The sequence below is a fragment of the Leptopilina heterotoma genome, unplaced genomic scaffold, assembly GCF_015476425.1.
Source record: "Leptopilina heterotoma isolate Lh14 unplaced genomic scaffold, ASM1547642v1 Lhet_95, whole genome shotgun sequence".
Taxonomy (NCBI): Eukaryota; Metazoa; Arthropoda; class Insecta; order Hymenoptera; family Figitidae; genus Leptopilina; species Leptopilina heterotoma.
The window spans coordinates 611,123-627,263 of record NW_025111202.1 but is presented as its reverse complement, the minus strand read 5'-3'; the positions used below and the strand labels follow the sequence as shown (position 1 = coordinate 627,263).

The 16,141-nt window shown below is 23.5% G+C and overlaps 1 protein-coding gene across 2 annotated transcripts in view; it reads left to right on the top strand.

The window, feature by feature from the left end:
- The first annotated feature begins 11,917 nt into the window (after window positions 1–11,917).
- LOC122512227 (rho GTPase-activating protein 7) overlaps window positions 11,918–16,141 on the top strand; it is a 317,373-nt gene continuing 313,149 nt past the window's right edge. The window contains exon 1 of one of the 2 annotated variants that reach the window (XM_043627954.1): window positions 11,918–12,922. The gene's annotated coding sequence lies outside the window, so the exon portion shown is untranslated. The remainder of the gene's footprint in view (window positions 12,923–16,141) is intronic. The other variant, XM_043627955.1, reaches the window with a different exon arrangement.

The window sequence follows — 16,141 nt, the reverse complement described above, 5'->3', positions numbered from 1 at the left end:
TGATTATTCAATTATTATCTACAATTTTAAATGAAATTCATTTTCAAATCAATTTTTATTAGGTATAAAATTCTACTAGAATTCAATTATTTAAATACAAAAATAAATAATTAATTGAATAATTGAATGTTTCTTAAAAATAAATTCCCATAAAGAATCGTTATCAACAAATTTTTAAATAATTGAATTCTATCAACGAATTTTAATAAAATTTTTAACAATAATTATATTTTTCAAGAAATTCGATTAAAATTGTATAAAAAATAATTGAAATTCTGCGATGAGTTTTATTATTTATGAAAATAATTGAATTTCTGCAATAATTTGTAACTTCTCCAAAATTAAATTATTTTAATGTTTTTTTTAACTAAAATTCTACTCTAAATCCATTATTTATTTATTTATTTATTTATTTATTTATTTATTTATTTATTTATTTATTTATTTATTTATTTATTTATTTAATATACACTCCCGCAGTCCAATTATTTATAATAATTTTTGAAAAAGTTCTTTGAGAATTTTCAAATTCATTTGTTTTTAATTCAGTTTAGAAAATAATAATTTAAAAAAAAATTCACAATTAAAGTTTCTCAAAAAAAATTAATTTCACAGAATTGTTAGTTACAAATATAAAATATTTTAATTTTCAAAGATTTTAATCTGACACTTTTCAAAATTCAATTATTTCCAAAAATCTACGCTCTAATGCTTTTAACATTCAATTATAATCTAAAATTTTAACTGAAATACATTTTTAAATCAATGTTTATGAGAAAATTCTACAAGAATTAAATTATTTAAATACAAAAATATCAATTTATTGATTAATTGCATGTTTCTTAAAATTGAATTCTCATAAAGAATTTTATCTATAAATTTTTAAATAACCGAATTCTTTTGACGAATTTTAATAAAATTTTTAAGAATTCGAGGAAAAATTTTTTGAGGAATTCGATTAAAATTGTATTAAAAATAATTGAAATTCTGCAATGAGTTTTATTATTTATGAAAATAATCGAATTCCTAAATAGAATTTTATTAAAATTTTTCATAATATTAATTAAATTCTTTTGAAGAATTTCTTTAACTATCTTTAATAATTTTAATTGAAAGTTTTCAAAGTAATTGAATTTTATATGAACAATTTCTTTCAAGTTTTTACAATAATCGTCTTTCTTAATAATAGAAATTAAACATTTAATTCTTGAATGTTATTAAAATTTTTAGAAAATAATTGAATTTTTTTGAAAAATTTCTTTTATTTATTGAATACAATCGAATTTGTTAATAATTGTATTGAAAATAATTGAATTCCTGAGAAGAATTTTATTATTTACGAAAAATAGTTTATTTCTTGCGATGAATTTTACTATTTATAAAAATAATTTATTTGTTTCGAAGGATTTATTAAAAGTTTTAGAAAATAATTGGATTCTTTCGAAAAATGTTTTATATTAATAACATTAGTTTTAATTACTAAATAAATATTCACTAATTTATTAATAATAGGTACTCTAAACATTATTAATATCTCTAAATAAAAAGAAAACTTTGTTCTGAACCAAATATAAAACTTTTGGGACAATTTAAAAAAATAATTATATTTTGATAAATAGTGATTACATAAATAGTGACGAAATTTGTATTACTGTCATAATAAAAGAAAATATTTATCTCATACATTTCAATTTAAAAAAAAAGAAGAAGAGTGACGATAGGAAAAAGGGTTATTTTAGAAAGACATCGTTAGTCTCTCCCTTTACTCGACTGCTTTAATTGCGACGTAATTGACATTAATTAAAAGGCATGCGGGCTTGATATCACCATCTCGTCAAATTAAAATTAAACATTACGACGAACAGTAATTTCTCTCAATTATATTATTATTATTCTCATATTTCAACTAAAAAGCAGACCGAGCAAACAAATTTCTTAAATAATAATCTCAAAAAAATTTTCCTAAAGTTTTAAGTATTTTAAATAGGGAAAAAATTACAATTTATTGAAATATTTATCCCGTGAGTGTAAAAACAAAAAAATTATTTTACGAAATTTTTTTATATTTTTTTTTCTGTTTTCCTTTCTTATTCGTTTTCTCAATTATTTTTTATGTTCTTTATTTTCTTGAATACTTCTTTTTCTTCTTTTTCCTTTTCTACCTTATTTTCTCTTCTATTTTTTCTTCATTATTTCTTTTTACTTTCTTTCCCTCTTTTTTTTTTTGCTTTACTTCCATTTTCTTTTTTACTTTCATATTTTTAGTTTCACGAATAAATTTCCTTTCCCAAAAAAAAAAAAAAAAATAGATTCCGTATCAGAAAGATAAATATATATGTGGAAAATAACGAAAGAAAATTAATATACATACGGTGAGAAGTGTCTCCGACTTTTAGAGACATTCAACCTATTTTTTTTCTCTTTTTTTTCTGGTGCAGTAAATTATTCAACAAGTGGTTTTTAAATAATGTTACGAGCCCCGATAAGTTGATAAGATCTGAAAGGCGATTCATGACAAAAAAAGAAAAAGAAAAAAAAGAAAGAAAGAAAAGAAAAATTTCAATCATGTATTTCACACGTGGAAAAAGATAAGGCATTATTAATATATAAAATACTCGATTTGAAGTTTTTCCATTGGAAAAAGAGAGACCGAGAGAGCAATGGCAGTTGCGCAACGAAGACCGCATGCCAGTGAAATTGCTCCATTATTACTTCATCTAGATCAGGATGGTGTGTTAGCTTTGATATTCCTTCAAAGGTTGTTCAACTCTAAAGCGCGAATAGCAAAACAGATCTTGACATAGGATCCGCTATATAAGCCTTCACACTCTTTCTCCAACATTTTACAAGATTATAACTGGTTCCATTTATTTGTAATTAAAGCCACACTACTTTGAAGTTCTATTTCAGGTTCGACTGTATGTTATTTCAGTCTCTCTGCATCTCAAAAATAAAAATTAAAAAAAAAATTAGCATGTGATTAATTAAACTTCTTATAGTGTTTTAGTGGACAAGGCATTTCTTTTTTTTCTCAAGTTTCATTTCGAAAATATACACGTTTTCAAATGAGAAACTGTTTTTAGTTGATAAATAACAAATTTAAAAGTGTTGTTGATAAATAGATATTCGAAAGTGTGATTCAGTTTTTTTTTCATTTCAAGTAATATGCTCATTAACCTCTCGACATGTGTAGTATATGAAATTTTCTTATTTTCCTAATCCGATTTTAATTTCGATTTAATAATATAACATTAAACGCTCGTCTGCAGTTTCTGTATATATATATGTAATTTTCTACATGTCAAAAAAGAGAGATTAAAAATAGATTTGATCAGCTTTTTATCAGTAGTGTCTGTTCGATAATGTGTTATAGACTTGAAGGTTTCGATATTGTATATATTGATTTTTATTCTGTATTTTTTATTTTTGAAAAATAACCTTCACGCCTGGTTGCAATATCTTGTGAAGGCAAAATTAATTAGTACCACTCTTTAAATTTGAATTAATGAAAAATTACAAATTCAGGGCTCGAACTAGGTCCGTAAATTCCGTAAAAGTCCGTTATTCGAAAAAAGGACCGTAAAGTCCGTAATTTGATTAAAAAAGGACAAAAATCCCTAGTAGAAATTTGTCGTGGCATGACTAGATTTATTCAAGTTACTGTACAGTTTTAGTCATGGAAGTTTAATCTAGCTTAACTGGCGAATTACTAGACAGCTACTGCATAACACTGTTAAAGAAAATATAAAGTTGAACTTGATTATTACTGCATAGAAGTCCTGTACAGTTATTTTCATGGCACTGTCGAGGCGTTCCGAGAAATGATGTTCCAAAGTTTGTCGTGGCGTTAGCGCTACCGCCAGTTTCAGTAACTAAACAGTTGTGTATTGACATTTTCGAAATATTTTCTATAAAATAAATCTTTTGGTTTTACAGTTTATAGTTTTTATAATTTTAATTTTGTTCTTTTATTTTACTGTTGACAACTAAATAACAAATTTTTTAAATTATTTAATATTAAAATTTTGATTTAATAATAAAAATTTCTTTTCAATCAAAATTTATTTTTAATGAAAATTCCTTTAGAAAAAAAAAATTTTTTTAAAATTCGCTTCAATTAATTGAGTTAATTAAAATAACTAATTTTTTAAATTCAGAAGACAATTTCTTTTCAAGATTATATACTCTTATTATATGTATAAATATTAATTTAACAAACCTGTTACATACAAAAAGTTAGAATTGGTCCAATAAAGTGAGGTTATGTTTTACATTGATGAATTGACGTTGACATATGTATAGCTCTCCGATCTGAATAACAGAACTGTCTATAATTAATGACAGTAGACAGTAACAATTTATTACTAATTCCTTACGGAAAAAATAGACATAATTCTAGTTACACCCGCGAATTATTTCTTTCAGTGTATACTCTGATGTATTTATGGAAAATGTCTACACAACACTGTTAAGTTGCTGGACTGACGGTAGCGCTAACGCCACGACAAACTTTGAAATATAATTTCACGGAACGCCTAGACAGTACCATGAGAATAACTGGACAGACAGAACTTCTATACAGTAATAATCAATAAGTTCAACTTTAGAGTGTTATGCAGTAGCTGTCCAGTAATTCGCCAGTTGAGCTAGAAAAGATGAAAAAGGGAACTGCTTTACCTGCCGGTAGAGTATGGTTCTTATTTTTCCGGAATCGTCCATCGACTAGAACGGCCGTGATGCGTAAAGCGTGCGTTTAGGTATTTCGTCCCAGTGTGACCCGAGTTCGCTCCCCGAAACCGCTAGATATTTTTCGTTTGAACTGAATTAATTCTTCATATTAGGGTTTACTTATAAGTTTGTAGTGTGATAAAATAATAATATTTATTTCAGTGTTGTGCTTAATTAAAGGAAAAAGTGAATGTTGTTTAATGTAAAAAAATGACATGTGTTCAAGAATCAGTAATTTTTATTTTTTTTTTTAATTATGTAGTTATTTAAAAATAATTTTACAGATAATTTATTATAAATCATTTATTATACGGAACAATAGATACACCAACAGTAAAAATATAGTTTCGTAAAATTTTAATTTATTTAATTTGTTGACAAAAAAATTTAACGTTATATTTTCAAATTTGTACGTGTTTAATACGTAACGTCAATATAAAGAAAGTTTTGACATTTCCAAGTGAATTATTTTGTATAGTTTTTCTACAGGACTGATGATCAGAAACTGTAAAATTTGACTGGACAATAACTTGAAGAAATTAGCGTGACATCACTTTATAGTTTTTAGCCAGTTTAACTGTAAAGTGCCTCGAAATTTTCCAGTGGAACTGTCCAGTGCCCTTAAAGATACTATGACAAATTTCTACTAGGGAAGTTCATAACTTGTACAATATAATTTGGATAATTTTAGAGAAATTACAAATAATTGCAGAAATTCAATTATTTTCAAAAGTAATAAAATTCTTTGCAAAAATTCAATTCTTTTCAAAAGTAATAAAATTCTTTGCAGAAATTCAATTAGGTTCAAAAATTTTTTTAAATTCTAGTCAAAATTTCAATTATCTTTAGAAATAATTAAATTCTCCTCCAAAATTCAATTATTTTCAAAAATGTTCCTCAATTTAATGATTTTAAATTTAAATAGGTATCTACTATTTTAATAAAATTTTCCAAAAGAATTCAATTATTTAAAAAAAAATTAATACTACACAAAATTTTAATTATTTTCAAAAAATATTAAAAATTTTACAAGAATTTTATTATTTACACATTTTTTTAATAAATTTCTTCGCAATCATTCAATTATTTTCATAAATTATAAAATTTTTACGCAGATTCAATTACTTTCGTATATAATAAAATTCTTTTTAGGAATTCAAATATTTTCACAAATAATAAAATTCATCGCGGAATTTCAATTATTTTTAATACAATTTTAATCGAATTTCTCGAAAAATGTAATTATTCTTAAAAATTTTATTAAAATTTGTCAAACGAATGAAATTATTTAAAAATTTGTTGATAAAATTATGTATAAGAAAAAGAATACAATTTTAATTCAATTATTCAATAAATTAATTATTTTTGTATTTAAATAATTGAATTCCCGTAGGATTTTCAAATAAAAAATTGATTTGAAAATAAATTTCAGTTAAAATTTTAAATAATAATTACATATTAAAAGCAATATAGCGTGAATTTTTATAAATAATTGAATTTTAAAAATAATTTTTTTGAAAAAGTTTATTTGAATCATTTTTATAATTTTAAATTTTTATTTTCTAATACTTATTTAATTGAAGAATTAACGAATAATTGAAATTTCGTAAAATTGAATATTGTAAAGAAATGGATTTGAAAATTGTCAAAGAACATTTTCGAAAATTATTAAAAATAATCGATTTAAAGACAAATTTTAGTTAAAAATTCTTGAAATTAATAATTGAATTGATAATGATTTTATCACTCGGTCATCTTCAATTATTATAAAACATGAAGAGAGCGATTACTCCGAGTCGAAGACTCGGAGTTGTCGATTTCTTCATGTTTTATATAGTTATGAAAAATTTAATTTATAATTTAAAGTAAAATGTTAAATATAGTATTAAAAATAATTAAAATTATGCCATGAGTTTTATTATTTATGAAAATAATGGAATTCCTAAAAAAAACTGTTATTATTTATGAAAATAATTGAATTATTGAGAAGAAATTTGTAATAAATTTCTAAATAATTGAATTTCTGTGAAATTTTTATTATTTATGAAATTAATTAAATGTTTGCATACGCAATTATATTTAAAATTTTATTGATAATTTAGGAGAAGAATTTTATTATTTATAAAGATAACTGGGATTTTGACAAGAATTTATTTAAACTTTTTAATAACAACAACAACTGCAAAGAATTTTATTACTTTTGAAAATAATTGAATTTCTGAAATCATTTATAACTTTTTCAAAATTCAATTTTTTTTACTGTTTTTAACTAAAATTCTTTAATAAATCCATTATTTTGAATAATTAATTAAATATTAAAAAATTGAACTAATTTCAGAAGAAGTTGAATTTAAAAAAATTTAAGTTGATTAAAATTTCTACTTAAATTCACTAAAAATTGAAATTTTATAAACTTTAAAATTAAAACCGTTTGAAGTTCATTTATTTATGAAAATTGTAAAAGCAACTCTTTTAAAATTGAATTACTCTTGAAGTATATTTAAGTAAAATTATTCGTTAAACAATTTATAATCATTATTTTATGATGTTTGTTCAATATTTAAGTTATTCAAAAAGAAATTATTGTCAGAAATTGAAAAAATTGAAGGTTTTGTATTAGAATTCGTGAAAATTTAATAATTTATGAGGCAAACAAAAAATACACGAAAATTCAGAATTTTCTAATTAGTTCTTAAAAGCTTAATTTTTTCCTGGTACTTTTAATAAAAATTCCTGCTAATTTAATTTTTTTTAAATCGAGTAAAAAGTTAGATGCGCGCGAATCTTTGCTATAGTCATAAACTAAATAAATAATAAAATTTTATGAAACCGTGGACTATTTTTTCGCAAATAAAAAAAATTGCAATTTCACATATATTAATTTAATAATATATAAATAACTCTTATACAATTCTATAGTGAACGTTTTACTTAAAAATTAAAACATTCTTTTTTATAAAACGGTTTCACACGAATGAAATAGAAAAATGAATTTTTCCAAATAGAATAAAATATTGAACTTAATCTCTTTCACATTAAACGTATCTGACGTTTCATTAGATTGTTGATTAAGATACGATTACAATTGAAGAAAAAAAGGCGAAGAACAATTTTCTAAATGAATGAGAGAAAAGTTTGATTTTATATCGCTGGTAATCAGATAATAATATGAACTTTCTATATGTATACATATAATTATGAAAGGTGTTGTGAAATCTTCGCGGTTGTCAGAAATATAGGTACGATTAACCCCTTGTGTGTCTCTATTCAGTTTTCCCTACGCCACGCCAGAATATATTGGTGTCGATCACTCCAATTATTTTGCACATGGTATATTCTCGTTAACGATAACAGCAGGCAATATGGCTAATCGGTATATATACATAAGCCGCGTTGTAAAAGCGGTAGACATTCGACAGACAGCAAAAATTTATGCTCCACGAGATATGTATATATATACTTGTACAGTGTATGCAGTCAGAGGTCAACATTTCAAAATTAAAACCTTTTTCATCGACTCAACAACTCAACGTATATTTCAGTTTGTTGCATTCTATTAACTTCCTTGTTTCTGTAATCTTTTCTCTCTCTTTTTTTTCTTTTTTTTCTCTTTCCGAGTTCATTTATAGTTATCTAATCTGTTATTAATCAGAAGCAGACTTGACTTTTGCGATTAAATATGTTTAATGACAGGTAATTGTCAATTTTTTTTTTTTTTTTTTTTTTTTTTAAATAGTGACTTTGGGTCAAAATTGTTGTAGACAATTCTAACGGAAAATATGAATAACTTTTTCAATAAAAGATTTTGCATTAGATATTGCATTAAACTGAAAAAAAAGAAAAAAAAACTGCAAAGTATAATAAATTTCCTAAATTGCATTAGAAATATTATAAATTTCCTGAGTGTTATGATGATTCCTTGGTGGTCCCGAGACGCCATTAGACGGTCATGAAGTCACTCTTCGGATTTCATTGCTCTTAGGAGAGTAACTTAGCCAACACTTATGACTTCCCAGCAAGCGTATATTATACACGTATAGATATATAGTGAAACTGTCATTCTGACAGCTCTATAGTTCTCACGTGCATCCGTATAGAAAACTGCTGTCAACATTGCCACCCACGAGTAAAAAAAATTAGAAAAAAAATACACAAACATAGAGGTTTAACTCCATTGGGAAATATTTTTTTTTCACCTGCATTTATATCCCATTAGATGAATATTGTCCGGAAAATTTCTTTTCTTTTTGTCCCTTCGCTCTACTGGTGTTGTGTGCGCGCATAATAGACAAGGTCACTGCCATATCCTGCAGGATGTAAAAATGATTCAATTGTCCAGATAAATTTCTTTCTTCATGCTGTTACTTTGAATATTATTTCAAATGTAAAATGTGAATTTAAAGAAAATTTTTATTTTAAATTCTTTTTTAAATTTTTATTGTTTAAATTTTTTTTAATTTAAAAATTTTATTTGAATTAAAGTATTTTATTTAAATTTATTTAATTTATACTTGTAATTTGAAAATATTTTTAATTAAATTTCAAGAACATAATTTTTACTTTTTGTAAATTTTATCTATTTCCAAAGTTAATTTTTATATATAAATATTATTAAAATTTTCTTCGAATTTAGTTACAATTTTCAATAGCGAATTTAACTATTTTTTTTAGGAAATTTTACTAATTTTCATAAATAGATGAACTTCAAAAGGTTTTAATTTTAAAATCTATAAAATTTCAATTTTGAGTGAATTCAATTAGATTTTGGAAAAATTTTAATAACTCAAATTCATCTGAAATTAATTAAATTTTTTAATATAAATTAAATTTATTATTAAAAATAATTAATTTTTGGAAAAATTTAAAATGAAAACACTAAAAAAATTCAATTTTGAAGAAGTTACAAATGATTGGAGAAATTCAATTATTTTCAAAGTTATAATAAAATTCGTAGTAGAAATTCAATTATATGTTCGAAAATTTAAAAAAATTCTCGTAAAAATTTTAATTAGCTTCATAAATAATAAAATTCTTCTCCGAAAATAAATTATTTTCAAAAATTAAAAATAAAATTCTTGTGAAAATTTCAATTATTTTTACATCTATAAACTACGTTACCAATTTAAGGGGGGAGGGGGTCCAAAAATTGAAATTTTTACATGTAACGCAATGGTAACAAGGGGGAAGGGGGTCTAAAAAGTCTGAAAAATTGGTAACGTAGTTTATGGACGGCCCCTCAGACGAATTTTAATAAAATTTTTAAGAATAATTACATTTTTTGACAAATTTGATTAAAATTGTATTAAAAATAATTGAAATTCTGCGATGAGTTTTATTATTTATGAAAATAATTGAATTCCTAAAAAGAATTATATTATTTAAGAAAATAATTATATCCCTGTAAAAAATGTTATTATTTATGGAAATAATTGAATTTCTGCAATATAATTTGTAACTTCTCCAAAATTAAATATTGTTCACTGTTTTTTTAACTAAAATTCTTCTTTAAATCCATTATTTATAATAATTTTTGAAAAACTTCTTTGATAATTTTCAAATTCATTTTATTTCAATTCAATTTTAGAAAATTTTAAATATTCAGATATTTTTCAGTTAAATTCATATTAGTAAATAAAAACTGCAAAAAAATAATTTCAAGTAAAATTCAAATAAAATTTTTCAAATAATATTTTTCAAATAAAATTTTTAAAAATAATTAATTTTTCTACAGAATTGTTAGATAAAAATATGAAAAATTCAAATTTTCAAAGTTTTTAATTTGAAACCTTTTTAAAATTCAATTATTTCTAAAAATTCACGCTATAAAGCTTTAAATATTCAATTATAATCTAAGGTTTTAAATGAAATTTATTTTTAAATCAACTTTTATTAGAAAATTCTACTGGAATTCAATTAGGTATTTAAATACAAAAATAAATAATTTATTGAATAATTTGAATTCTAATAAAGCATTTTATCAATAAATTTTTGAGAAATTTGATTAAAATAGTTATTAAAAATAATTGAAATTCTGCAATGAGTTTTATTATTTATGAAAATAATTGAATTCCTAAACAGAATTTTAGTACGAAAATAATTGAATCTCGGTAAAAATTTTATTACTTATGAAAATAATTGAACTCCTAAAAAGAATTTTATTATTTACGAAAATAATTGAATCCCCGTAAAAATTTTATTATTTATAAAAATAATTGAATTACTGTGAAATTTTTATTTTTTTATGAAAATAATTAAATGTTTGAGTAGAATTTTATCAAATTTTTTTTTAAACAATTGAATTCTTTGGGGAAATTTTATTAAAATAATAAATAATAAAAATCATTTAATTGAGGTTAATTTTTGAAAATAATTGAATTTTGGAGAAAAACTTTATTATTTCTAAAGATAATTGAAATTTTGATGAGAATTTTTTTTAATTTTTGAACGAAATTGAGTCCTGAGAGAGGATATTAGAAGATTTTTCCTCTAAATATAAGATTCATTTCTACTGAATGTAGCTGACAATTAGCCGAAATCACAAAATTGTTGCTTTTCTGCTGCTGTTTTGGTACCAATTTGTAGTATTTTAGAAGGCATTCCAAATTTCGATCCAGGAACATTTTTAAAGGATGATTCAAAAACAGTTCTAAAAAATGATTCATAAATGTGATTCAAAAACATTCCTAAAATGTTTGGTACTTAACTACAACCCTAGTACCACTCAGTAGTTTTAAATCGAAATTCTACTATCCTACTATCAACAAATTCACATCTACTATCAAAAAAAAAAAAAAGAAATCTAGTTAACAAAAGGTCAAAAACCAGGTAGTAGCAATAATTTTGAATTTCCACTTCGGAATATGGTACAATCTTGATGTGTACACCATATAAGAGAAGTAACATCTGGCTTCAGAGAAATAGATGCTAGATTCTTGGGCTATAAGGAATACGTCCTGCATTCAAGTACCTCCTGGGTATACATAGAACTATTGAAGGAGAGAAGGATGCAAAATTGAATGCATTGATGAGTTCCCTTGAGTTGTATGGAATCAGTCGTTGTCGAACGGTTGCTGGTGGTTTGGCAGCATCGTTGGCTTCCAGACTCAAAGAGAGCGAGCGGCAATGTGACTCCTGCCTCTTCATGGTTCTTGTGCTTAGAGCATTGCTCAGCTCAACGGCGTTTCGTTTTCAGTGTTATTTCGACCGTCGCGGAGGTCGGACTCTTGTTCGATTTTCATTTTCACGTGCCGCGTATTTTTTCTCCTATTCATTCCAAAAAAAAAACAACAACAACTATCGATATTTTTTTTTTCTTATCTCAATTTTTCAAAAATAAAATTATTTTTTCTCATGATTTTGTCATTTGAAGTTAGATATTCTCATATGATTGGAATTCAAAGTAATTGACAGTAATCGATGTGACAAGTAATAAAAAATAGATTTGAAAAAAGTCCGATTAACAAGTGTCAATTACCTTTGGGGTAGTTTTACACTCCCGAGTGGATAGGACTCGAAATACATTCGAACTCAAATGAATGAGTTAATAAAAAAATTAAATTAATAAATGAATTCATTTAATTAATTAATCAATAAATGAATTAATCAATAAATTTGGATCTAAACAAATAATTACTATTCAAAAATGAATACATTCCCTGAAGATGAATTTAGAAAAAAAAATTTTGTCGTAATAGAAAAAAAGTGTAGTGAATAGTGAATGAACTCGCAATGAGTTTTTTCAACGTAAAAGTGCTAGTGATGTTAAATAGCCAAAAGGATATATTGGTGTCTAAAACTCATCATTTGGATAATTCGCCGATATCATGAAATTTGAAATCTCCCGCGCTTGTTGTTATTTTGTGTCACTTAATTTTTACTATACAAAAGCGTAACAACAAGAAAATAGTGTCAAAAAAAAATTCTGTGTGTGAGCAAAAGAAAGTGATTTATTATTAAAAAGCAAAAGTCACGTGGTTGATGATAATGATGATGGTTGAAGAAAAGAAAAGTTTTTGACAATTTTTTTTTTTTTTTTTTTTGACGTGACAACGTGGTGAAGGATATAATTTTGCCGGCGTATACACAATATCGATCTGCGTTTACGCAAGTGGATATATACTTAACTGTTCGAGCACGTGGATACATCACTGATGAAACTTGCCGCGCAAGGAATGCGATCTTATCTCGCTCAGAGGTAAATCCTTATACTTTTTTAATCCGATTATAAACTTGGGATATTTATTTATATTCGTATATATAACTTTTTGCTCCAGTGTGTGAATATGTATATATAGAATATATAATATGTATATATATATACAAGTGAAGTCGATAAACCTGACGTTTGTCAGTTTTGTAATCAACTGCGGTTTGAAATATTAACGTTGGCAAAGTTTTATTTTCATCAAGTTACGACGTTGGTTGTAAATTAAAAGAAAAAAAATCATCAACTATCGTTTGGCCTTGAAATATTTTATTTTTGAAGATTTTTGAGGTTTTTTGGGTTCTTTTCATTCAAGGGAATCTACGTACACAGAGAAGAATTTTATTTGAACCAAATATAATTTATTTGACTCAAGTGTATTTTGTCTCAGAGCCCAATTTAATTTACTTGTTTTAAATAAATTTTTGCAAATAAATTTTATTTCTGCCAAATAAAATTATTATTTGAAACAAAAAATTTAGTAGGCTCTGAGTCAAATGATAGGATCTTTTTTTTAATGTAGTTTCTAGGTGTATTTTTTCGATAAAAAACAAATTTTTATTCACTTGAGTTTATTGAAAAGTTGACTTCTGTTGTGGAAGAAAATTTTATCAGTTGCAATTTTTTTAATATTGTCCAAAAAGATTTGTATGTTCAAGTAAACGAAATAATTTTTCACTATAAATATGTTCACATAAATTTACTTATAACTGATATAAAAAATATATCCTCTATGAGGAAAAGCAAAAAATTTAAATTACAAATTTTGAAACTATAAATTATTTTTTTATTACGTTAATGAATGTTATCGTAATAAAATTTGAATTTAAAAGAGAAATAAATTTTTTTCATTTAAACATTCGAAACTTTAGAGACATGTTAATTATTTTCTAATCATTTGACTCAATATTATTATAATAAAATTTGAATTTGGAAAAGAAAAAAATAAATTTTGTTCATTAACAAACTTTAAAGAGTTTTTTTTGTCAAAGATCTTCACCTGAAGCAGCGATAAATTTCTCTAAAATAGCGAAAGTCTTAATTGATAGGACTAAAAATTTCGTTAATATAGTGAAATTTGTAGTTGATCTAGGTAAAGGTTTCTTTTTTCGTGTAGAATATAATTTTTTTAAATAAGTTTATTAATAATTTTAATAATAATTTTTTAATTAGAGAAGAATTTTTTGAATAGAAAGTAATTTTTCGGAAAAAGAAGCAATTTTCTTGAAAAAAGAAAGAATTTGTGAAAAATAAAAAGTATGTAATTTAAAGATCATTAAAATTAAAGAGAAATTCTTTAAAATGAGAACAAGTTTCTTATAATAAAAATAAGTCTTAAAATAAGAAGATTATTGAAGTAATAATTTAAAAAAAGAAGCTTTTTTTAAAACACAAAGTAGGCTTTTATTATATTAAATTTTTTGAAAAAAGCAACTATATCTTCAAATAGGAAAGAAAATTCTTAAAGTAAAATGCAATTTTGTAAATTAAGAAAAAATGTCTTACATAAAGAAAAAGTTTATTGAATTAAGAAAAATTTTATAGAATTAAGAATTTGCTTTTAAAAATATGAATGTTTCTTAAAATAAGAAAAAATTTACGAAAATGAGAAATAGTTGGAGAAAATAAAAAGCAATTTCCTCATCAGAAGCAATTGTTTAAATTTTTAAAATAAGTAATAGTTTCTTAAAGTAAGAAGTTGATACTGAAAAAATGATTGTTTAAAAAGAATAAATTAATTTTATAAAATTAAATTTTATAAATAAAAATTTTCCCTGACACAAAAAAAAAACTATTTTTTTTATATAATAAAAAAAGTCGAGTTAATTTTTTGTTCCATTTCGTCATTATTATCTTTTTCTCTTCATCAACCGAAATTTGAATATTTCATTGATGACCTTTTAATGCGTTTCATTATACATCCTTCAAAATATTTTCTCTAATTATGTCAACAAAAATTCTCGAATTATTTATTTCTAATTATTACTTTTTTCCCAACAAAAACAACTTTTTCTTTAAAAAAAAAAAATGATTTCAAAATTCAAAATATAAACGATAATGTTTCAGATTCTTGAAGACAAATGAATTTCACCTTCAAAAATAGAAATAATTTTTCTATTTGTTTTATTTCACTTTTCTTTACTTTACTTTGTTAAAGTAAACCTTCAATTTATTCTTTATTTTATTTAATTTTCTCGAATTTTCTAAAATATGAATATAATTTTTGATTCAAATTAAAATTATTGCTTCAAATAATAGATTTAGAATATATATCAAATTTCGTATTGAAAACCGTGAGAAGTTTTTTTTTTTTTTAAATGACTTTTTTTCAATGTTGATTATTTGAATTATGAATTGTCGCCTCTTTGATAAAAGAGCATATTATGTGACAATATTTAGCACAACTCTGGTTCTATGTGAATGGTTATGACAACTGAAAGAAAATACTTGAACTTGAGATGATACAGATTTTCTGGAACGAAATATGAGTGTGCGACGTAGTAGGAAAATTTCTTTTTACCCTCACACTTCTTTCATGAAAGATGAAGCATTTATAATTCCATCTCGCATTTTACCATTATCCAAACATTAATCATTTTAAAGTCCCTTTAAAAAATTCACTACGAAAAAAGAAATATCTCGAAAAATTTCAAGTAACTTCTAATGGTTAAAAAAGTAGAAATTATTTTTAAATTTCTAACCAAATTTTACTATATCGTATGTAAAGTTCACTATTTTCAAATTAAATTTGTACTATTTCCGAAATAAATTTTACTATTTTCAAATTAAATTCGTACTAATCGCGAACTAATTTTTTGTACTGTTTACAAATTAAATTGTTGTTATTATTCGAATTAGATTAATTAATTAATTAGGAGATTAATTTGTATTATTTTTTAATTAAATTTAAAAATCAAAGTAAGGGCGTTAAATTTTATTGACACGAGGCAATAGCAACAAAATTTTTTGTTCACAAATTTATTTTTTAAATTCCTAATCAAAAAATTATGCAAAAAAATTGAAGAACACAAATTTACCAAAAATATTTTTTTCCTTCTAAATTGTTGACTATAAACGTTGTGAATTTCATGAAAGTTTAAAATCTCTATATGAGAGTCTAAATTTAAAAATGAAAGAATAAGTTTCTTTTCTTTTTTGTCAATATTTCCTCCGATGGAAATAGTTTCTGCAGTTCTGTGTTTTTATTTT